Here is a 9,652-nt window from a genome sequence, read left to right as displayed (position 1 = left end):
ATTCTAGTATACTTTGAAACGGTCGATGTTACGCGCACAGTCGTTCGTTTCCTTACGGCACGGTTGAGGCATGCACCGAGAACTGAAGCAAGACTAGTAATTGAGGAGGCGATGCGCAAGGGACCCGATTAAGCTGTAGCGTTCTACTCTTGAAGGCGAAGCTCAAGCGTCCTCCAAGTTTTTGAAGAAACACTAAGGAACATTGGCGAAAAGAAACGGGCAGATGAAGTGCACATCAAAAGCACGCACACGGAATGGCGGAACAGGTCACGAAAATAGCCATTCAAGTACAGGGTCACTGGACGTGCAAACAGACAATCAGGAATGTCTGGCGGCACATTCCTGCTAACAAGGCATGATACTCTCAGGAGGAACGAATAGCGGCTGTGCATGCCAGTCTAAATCCATCTGCTGCAGAATCAACATGAACGCCCTAAAAAAAGTGATGGCAGAAGCAGAAACGGCAAACTGGATAAGAAGGATGTAAAGAAGGAAGGCCGCGGAGGTTTTCAAAGGCGACAAAAAAAAAAATAAATAAGAAGGAAGCCTCTGTATAATAACACATGGGGCAGTGCTTTGCTAGGCCTGTGCTGGCCGCTTGAGAACAGAAACATACCGGACTGAACACTCGCAAAGGGATCAGGAATAGTCCCAAAGCTACAATGTGCATCGTAGTGGAATGCGAAGATATTCACTCGGCAAGACAGAAGGGCGCTTAGAATAAAAGCGTAGAGAAGCGTCGATTAGTCCGAACACGAAATAATAATCCCCGCCACGGTGGTCTAGTGGTTATGGCACTCGGCTGCTGACCCGAAGGTCGCGGGATCGAATCCCGTCCGCGGCGGCTGCATTTTCGATGGAGGCGAAAATGTTTGAGGCCCGTGTACTTAGATTTAGGTGCACGTTAAAGAACCCCAGGTGATCGAAATTCCCGGAGCCCTCCACTACGGCATCTCTCATAATCATATCGTGGTTTTGGGACGTTAAACCCCAGACATTATTATTATTAACACGAAATAATAATAACTGCTGCGATTTTGCGTGCCAATATCACATGATTACGACTCACGCAATGGTGGGGGACTGCGGATTTAACTTCAACAAGCTGGGATTCCTTAACGCCCACCCAAATCTATGTAGCACTGTACTGTACATACGCGGGCGTTCTTGCATTCCGCCCCCGTCTAAATGGGGCCGTTGTGGCCGGGAATTGAATCCGCGTGCTCCAGATTAACAGCGTGACACCAGAACACGAAGTAGGTGGCATCTTTATCAGTGGTAGCGCAAAAGCAGGGAAGCGATTGATAGAATCGGAGCCGTTACACGCATAGGTAACCGCAAAATAGAGCGATAGTTGTTTTACTGAAGAACAAACTGATCAAGAAGAAAGAGGGTACAACAGTAAAGCGCTTTAATCGATTTAATATTATCTGATTATATCAAGCAGATTAGATGAGTGTTTGTCACCTACCCATATCAATGGTAGTGCCAATTTAAGAGTGCTGCTGGAGTAATAAAAGGCCAAAAAGAAAAAAAAAAGACGCGCATGAGTAAGAAAAATGACGTCACTTCTCATTTTTCTCTTTCCTTTGTTTTTCTTCTTTTCTTTTTTCTTTTTTTCGTCAGTTATATTCATCCGCCGGAAGTGTTCTTGCAAGTCGACCAACGACTGATGAACCGTACACCGTGTTTCTGAACGCATTGACTTCAGCCGAAACTTCGCACAACTTTGGCTTATTTAAAGTGGGTGAAAATGTACGCTATAACTAAGCAACGTGGGGGTGCTTCTTTAATAACTAGGTGAGTGGAATGCAGAACGTATACGCCGTTCCTTCTTTTTTTCGTTTTTATTTTCAGGTTGCAAGTTGAATAACTCTCTTTTCCAACGTCTCCGTCAAATCGATGTACCATTTCTTCACTGAAGTTTCAGCAGAAAGACTTGAAGTGGCGATCGGATGACAATAATTACATTGGTGAACCTATGTTACACACAGGAGTATACCAGGCACAAGATGCCCATCGAGGTCATGATAAAGTCTAATTTTCCAGAGCACTAAACCTGTTGGATAACGAACAGCAACAGCGTTAACGCATTGCTACATCAACTGCACTTACACAGGGCTGCGAAGTTACTGTACACATGCTCCTTTTATTTATCTTTTTTTTTCTACAGATGGATAGCGGAAAACCTCCAAAGTAATGCACAAGTTCAGGTAGCAGTTCTGAAGAAATAAAGACGTTCGGCTTTTACCAATGACAGCGCAACTCACAAACCACGTATTCTGGCTATTCGACGCTGATATGGTATCCTGAAAGGCTTTCCCTCAGCTGAAGGTAGCGGAGAAATATGGCGGCCATCATCGGCGTTCGGCGTATTCCATATTGTCCGTGATCATAACATAACCTACACACTGAGAGATATACTTTCAAGATGTTCAATCCGGTTCAAACCCAATTCGGGTCTTCACCTTCTGACATTTCAAGGACGGCAATACGTACTGCTTCGAAATGACTATTGTTAAGTCTTATGTGCTGCGCTGGAGCTTATCTTTTCTTTGTTTGTTTGTTTGTTTGTTTGTGTGTGTGTGTGTGTGTGTGTGTGTGTGTGTGTGTGTGTGTGTGTGTGTGTGTGTGTGTGTGTGTGTGTGTGTGTGTGTGTGCACATGTGTTTGCACATCTTTCTTTCAACCGCACTTGCTTTACTCTTCATTATTCTTGCTCTCATTTCTTAAAAAGTGCGCAAGTGTTTTACAGAAGGAGAGAGAATGAAGGCAGGGAGGCTGACGAAATGCAAGTCTCCGGTTCACTACCCTGCTCGATGCCCGAGAAATAGAGTGGAGAAATCAATGTGGAAAACGAGAAAGTTGGCAGGCGAGTCAGCGTCTAGTTCGCACCGGTCAAAGACGATGCCTTCTTGAGCGAGCTGTGGATGAAAATGGGGCGTGGTCATTGCACCCCTCGTGAAAGGAGTACGAGGCGAACCGTACTGCTTAAATTTACGGGCGTTCGAATAGTGATTTTTGGGACAGAATCGAACAGTGCCGGAAGCGAATGGAATCCAATCGAATAACGAGTACTTTTCGAATACGTAAGATTATATATATTACCTAATATATATATATATATATATATTATTTTTGTTCACAATCATTATAAAACCGCATTTAGTCCTAGCCTGTAATATAGATAGTTCTGCTAGTACGCACATGTGAGAAGGCGAGTCCGTCTACCGATATTTATTGCATATATAAATCTGACTGCTAGACGCCGCATTTTTTTTTTCAATTTTTGCTATGTTTGTAACAGAGAAAGAATTCCAGACAATATTTTGTATATCCTATTATTGGTCTAATTGGTGTTTTAAATGCTAATTTTTTCCCTTCTCTTGCAAACGACAAATGCACACCCGAGAGAGAGAGAGCATACCCGCCCCAGTGGTCTAGTAATCATGGTGCTCGACTGCTGACCCGAAGGTCGCAGGATCGAATCGCGGCCACGGCGGCCGCATTTTTGATAGAGGCGAGAACGCTAGAGGCCCGTGTGCTCAGATTTAAGTGCACGTTAAGAACCCCAGGTGGTCAAAATTTCCGAAGCCCTTCGCTATGGCGTCTCTCATGGTCATATGGTGTTTTTGGGACGTTAAACCCCAGATATTATTATCTGATTTGTAAATAATATACTTTTCTTTGCCTCTATGTTATCTGGTGCGTTTAATTTTATTATCTGCTTATATGTATCTTGATGCTCTTAATTTTATCTCTTAATTTTGAAGCACAATGTTTTGTTTCAAGAATGATTGTTATGGATTTCTTATCTACTCCTGTAATAGCTGTGTGTAAGGGCTGACGATATGTAAAATAAACAAACAAATGCACAGAGACACACATTTTAATATACACCTCGACACCGAAGGGTCGCTAAGTGGATTCGCACATCGTCACTCAGAGGAATTTCTCAGAACGCGGAAGAAAGCAGCCAACGATCCCCCTTCGTTAAACGAGTCAGCATAAGGCATAGTCGGTTCAACAAGAGACGCGCCGGTCTGTTTTGCTTCCCGATGCCTCCCCGCACATATCAACACGGCACGTCCGCAGCATTTGCCCTGGAACAGAAAAGAAAAGAGCTCTACGCATAACCTCTCCCACGCAAAGGGCACGTCCCTCGACAGACAACAGCACGTCCCACCGAGCCCGCACGAGCGGCCGGCACCGATCGGCAGCCTCGTATGGGAGGCACGTTGCCCACTCCCTTATCCAGCAGACATCGACGACGCCCCGAGATTTGGGCAGCAGAACACGTGTGCCACCGACTGGGCCTAGGACGATCGACCTTGGTTCCGATGCCTGCACCATATTAGCCCTGGCGGAGGGAGGTTCTCCCTTGCAGCGTGCGTCCACAATGAAGTCCGTCGAGGGACTCGGAGCTCGAGCGATCAAAAGCTAGCGAGGCGAGACTAGCGGCGGCGTCGATGTACAAAGATCGGCCGGCAATAGTTCGTGGCCTGTGCCTGTTGCGGTCGTGCACTCACCCTGACGTTTTGCTGTAAAGCCCACTGTACCACCAGGTTCGGCGTCAAATTCGACAGACCGGTATCCTTTAGTGCAGTGGTTCTCAAATGGGGTCCGCGCACCCCAAGGGGTCCACGAACCCGTGTTTGAGGGTCCGTGAAACCCATCCACGAAAAAAAAAAAACGCCAGGCCTGCGCTGAAACCGCAGCACAGTCACAGCGAAAGCTGGAAGAGCGGCGTTTCTAGAGCCCGTTGTAAGCTCTCTTGGGGCTGCAATACAAGTACACTAGAAAGGTGCCCACTACGCCATAAATCACAATTTTTGTGAAGTTGGGAAGCACCTACTAAGCCATTATTCGTCATTCTGTGGAGAAGCGAGGCACCAGCTACACGTCTGTAAGGCATTATGTGCACTTTGTTTACGCGACGACTGATGACGATGAAGAATTATGGCCCAGCCCTTTGTAATGGGTTGGAAGTTTTAAACGGCCCACCAGTTATGTAATTTGCATTGGGTGACGTCCGGTCGCCATTTCCCTCTCCCGTCATGCTGTATAACATACGTTGACGTGGAAGAGAGACGGGGGGGGGGGGGGGGAAGAACTTTACTGAGACCCCGAGGAAATGGATCATGCGCTTATGGGCTTCCTTGGCAACCAATACAAGTGCACTTGCGAGGAACCCACAACGCTATAAATTATTGCAATTTTACTGAGACCCCGAGGAGGTGGATCATGCGCTTATGGGCTTCCTTGGCAACCAATACAAGTGCACTTGTCAGGAACCCACTACGCTATAAATCATTGTAATTTTTGAGAAGTAAGGCAGCAGGCACTGTGCCATTTTTCGTCATTCTACGGAGAGCGTTGGTACCTGCTAAACGCATGTAAGGCATTATGCGCACTTTGTTGATGCTGTGCCTGATGACGATGAAGAATTATGGCACAGCCCTTCGTAATGGGTTGGAAGCATTCAACAACCTACTCGTTGCGCCATTTGCATTGTGTGACGCCTGGTTACAGAATTCGCGTTGTGCGACGCTTGGTGCTTATTTTACTCTTCTACCACGCTATATTGCTTATGCTAATGTGGTTCCTTCCCGACATGAAGCCTGTATAGCACCTTTTTGCAAAGCTGTTTCAAGCACCGGCATGGCTCAGAGGTTGAATACTGGGCTCCCACGCAGAGGGCCCAGGTTCGAACCTCGTTCCATCCTGGAATTTTTTTCTTATTTCGTTTTTTATTTTTATTATTTCGAGCGATACTGGTTACGGACACCGGCGGCGGCGGCGGACAACTACGGCGCCAAAAACGGCCGGTGAAATGATCTCATAACAGCTTTCGCTGTAAAAAAAAAAAAAAAAGGCGTTTCTCGGAGGCACACTATGTCCCGTGACAGCGTCCCCTTCCGACTTTTGATATGCTTTGCCGCATAACATTTTTGCATTGAAGTGGAGCTGACTTATGTTTCCCCTTCTCCATGAGATGGCTGTAAAACTTTTTTTTTTTTTTGCAGTTTTCTACGACATATGTACACCATCATACTTTTTCTAGGCTTGCATATTCGAACAGCAAACATGGCTAAAACAGGTTGAATGTGGCTGCAGACCACGCAACTTATTCACAAGCTGTTGAGATCGCATTGGCGCGGCACTTTAGTTTGACCATTCTTTGCCAGGGAGAAATACAAGGCACCTATTTCACGCTCCATGCTGTGGTAATTTATGAACCCCCCTCCTCCCCCTTGTTTCTCTCACTGCAAGGGGTCCCTCGTCACTTCCACCGGTCCAAAAGGGGTCCCCGAAACACCCATGGCTGAGAACCACTGCTTTAGTGTAAACCAATGGTCCGGCACACGAGATCTAGTGTCCCTGTACACACTACTTTTTTTGAAGCATACAAATGGACACTATAGCTCTACGCGTATGCTCGAGGCTTATGCTCGACGCTCGAAAACTAACGGGAGCTGTTGCCCTAAGCCACCATCGAAGCACGCCATCATCAGTTTGAATGAGACAGTGGTTTTCTGTTGCTGTACCAACCTCCAGATTTAGAGATCGACAGATTGATTTCAGGGATAATAGGGAACTACTCTGCGCTACACCACAGAGACAGATTGGACACTGATAGGTCATGGGCGAAAATACGTGAGGCAAGCTGTTCTCATCACCAGATAAACGGTTCTCCCCAAGAGATATAGAAAAAGCAAACCAGATGCGAATATCTGGTTTGCTACCCTGCACTGAGGTGGGGAAATGAGGGTAGAAAAGAGGACGTTCAAATTAGAGTGATTCACAAAGGTCGGAGGATCGCAAGGAATGCAGTAGCGCTTGCATGACCACGGCGGCCATCCACTGGTTAAGGTCGTCATCTAACTGGTTAAGCGAGCTCGAAAGGGAATTGTCATTCCGCCATGTTCTGCGGGCAATCGCACAAAATATGCCGCATTGTTTCTTCAACGCAGTGTGGTCAAAGGCTGCGGAGTTGGCCAGCCCTATGCGGAAATCATCGGTGTTCGTAAATGCGACGCCAAACCGTAATATACACAGAATGGCCATACCCAGCGTCCCCTCTATTTTTCTGTGCCTGGGCGAAGGAGCGGAGCGCTATGGGAACCGACCGTCGGCATTAGTGCGGCTTTTAGCCGCCGGGCGCCGCCACCGTAGTAGACCCGCCGACGCGTCGTCGCTCGCGGAAACGAATGCCGTGGCTGCATTCGAAGCTGCTATATGGTTCAGTTTTGGGCTGTATTCGCGTTGTTTAAAGTATAATGAAAATTTATAAACTGGAACCATGAAGCACTTGTCGTTCTGGGCAACCAGCCCATTTCGAAGGCACGTGTCTTTCGCGGCTATTTGATCGAGACGCTCGCGCATCGTCTGCTAGCCCGATACCAGAAAGTGCATGCCAGTGATGCGCGGAATATTTTTGTCACCGTTAGGTTCGCTTGACTGAGAGTCGGTTTTTGACTGTCTGAAAGTGGATATTTGAAAACAGCATTTGCCAGAAGCTAATACTGAAAGCTTGGGCGCTTAAAGTTCCCCGATGCGTGCTACCGTCTACTGGTGTAGCACACTATACGCAAGCCTGGAGTTCATGCGTTAAATAGCATGAAATGTCACTAGACTGCTTTAGGGATATACGTGATCGCCCGTTTCCTTCGTAAAGCTTTTGAGAATTACATTTGTTGCCACCGGGAGAAAGCAACAGCTGGTGCCAGAAAAAGAGTAACTATGCCAAGTGATCCCACCATTTCAGAGCTTAAACCCGTTAAATCGTGGTGGTACGAAAAACAAACACAAACAGCTACATATGCCGCGCGCTTCCTGCAACACTGATTGATGTGTGTGAACAGACGCTGTCGTTCAAGTATAAAGTCGTAGTGCCGACTCTCAACTTGAGCCAATGTGAAAGGCGTGAAAAATGGCGCGGCCTGTTGTCAGTTGCTTGAGCTCGTCTTTGTATTTGTCGACGGATTGTTGTAGCCTCAGTATCTGGCTCCTCAGGTATCCTTCTTTTCTCTTCCATTTGCCCTTTTCGGTAGTGAGCAAAGTATAGAGGCCGAATGGCTGTCGACCTGGACGTTTTTGTCGCATGGGGCAGCCTGCTCAGCCTTGTGCACTCATTTATTGTGACACTGTACAATAACGATTGTCGGTTGTTTCGCCGGTAGCGCATGTGGTGTCCATGGGCTCCGATTCTTCAGCTTCGGGACCTAATGTCAGCGCTGCATGCACATGGCGGCAATCGCGAGGCAGCGTTGCCACTGGTACTACATGCACTGGTTGACTGTTCGGATGCAACACGGTCACGTTTAGGGATACTTGCCATGCTTCGTTTTGTTACCTTGAGCTGCAAACGTGAAGGGCAGTCTGCAAAGAGTGACGCTACTGCATCCTTCTTAAGCCGCCGCTCCTTATATTCTATGAAATCTTCGCATCGTAAACGACGGTTGCATATTCTAGTGTAGTTTGAAGATGTATTAGGACACCAATTATCCCGCCTAATTACTGCAAGCCACCTCTACCGAACACCAGCGGCAGCTGGAATTTCATAGAACGACAGCCGAACAGTGTATTAAGGCGAAAGCCTTAGATGACTTATCAAACGCGAAAATTGACCGTCGAAAAAAAGGAAATAAAAAAAAAGACAATCGTGATTTCTTACAGTTCCATTTGCGGAGTGGAACACAACAGTATGACATACTAAGGCATTGGGGCGGTTGCAATAGCCTGAAATAGAAAATAAAACGCGAATACTATCAAACTCGAGTGCAAGTATGGAACCGGCAGCACGGACTGACAGACTGCCTGCGGAATACGTACAGCGGGGATGGAAAGACACGCGAACATGCGGCATCTGCATTCTTTGCTGTTTCGCATTTATTTTCAAGTGGTTCTAGCCTGGATGATTAATGATAACACGACGTCATCCATGACACAATAAAAGACCATCTAGCATATTTTTATTGCCACCACGGTTAGAGCGTGGTGAAAACAGTACGCCGCTATGTTCGCGTTTCTTTCCATCCCCCTGTACATGCGAAAGCTTGCAAGAAGTACAAATGCAATTAAACTCGGATGCATAAACGAATTCGTGAGCTTCGTGATACGCGCGGCCGTTCAGCGCCAGCTTCCGGTGGATGGATGGATGGATGCTATGAGCGTCCCCTTTATAACGGGGCGGTGACATGTCTGCCACCAGGCTCGAAGGAGAAAAAAAAAGAAAAAGAAAGAAAAAAACTTCCTTGTTTCATGTTGTCCTAATGCTTTATCTACATTGATTAAATCTATGTTATTATACCAAAAAATATAAGTTCACGGTCCATCTCTCTGCCTCTTAAGGCAGAATGACCTCTTTTTTCCCCCAATTATTTATTTTTGTACTTTATCTCTACTTTTCTGCCACCAATACTCTAACCGTCTCTTACTTATTTCTATCGCGGGCGTGTTCAGCTTTCCATTGTTGTCCCTAAAACCCAGGGCTTCATGTATAGACTCGTGCCCACACGTATACCTGGGTGAATATCGCCACATTCAATCAGTACATGTTCCATCGTTTCCTTAGTTCCCCCGCAGCATGTACATTGTTCTTCTTCGTTACTGAATCTCGTTTTATTACTACGCGTTCTAAGGCAGCCCGA

The 9,652-nt window shown here is 46.6% G+C and overlaps 1 non-coding gene across 1 annotated transcript; it reads left to right on the top strand.

Annotated features, from left to right (window-relative positions):
* Positions 1 to 771: 771 nt before the first annotated feature.
* Positions 772 to 844, top strand: Trnas-gcu (transfer RNA serine (anticodon GCU)). The gene has a single exon. It is a non-coding gene; the product is annotated as a tRNA-Ser (tRNA).
* The last annotated feature ends 8,808 nt before the right edge of the window (positions 845 to 9,652 follow it).

The sequence above is a fragment of the Rhipicephalus sanguineus genome, chromosome 1 (genome assembly GCF_013339695.2).
Source record: "Rhipicephalus sanguineus isolate Rsan-2018 chromosome 1, BIME_Rsan_1.4, whole genome shotgun sequence".
NCBI lineage: Eukaryota > Metazoa > Arthropoda > Arachnida > Ixodida > Ixodidae > Rhipicephalus > Rhipicephalus sanguineus.
This window is presented reverse-complemented; position numbering and strand designations above follow the sequence as displayed.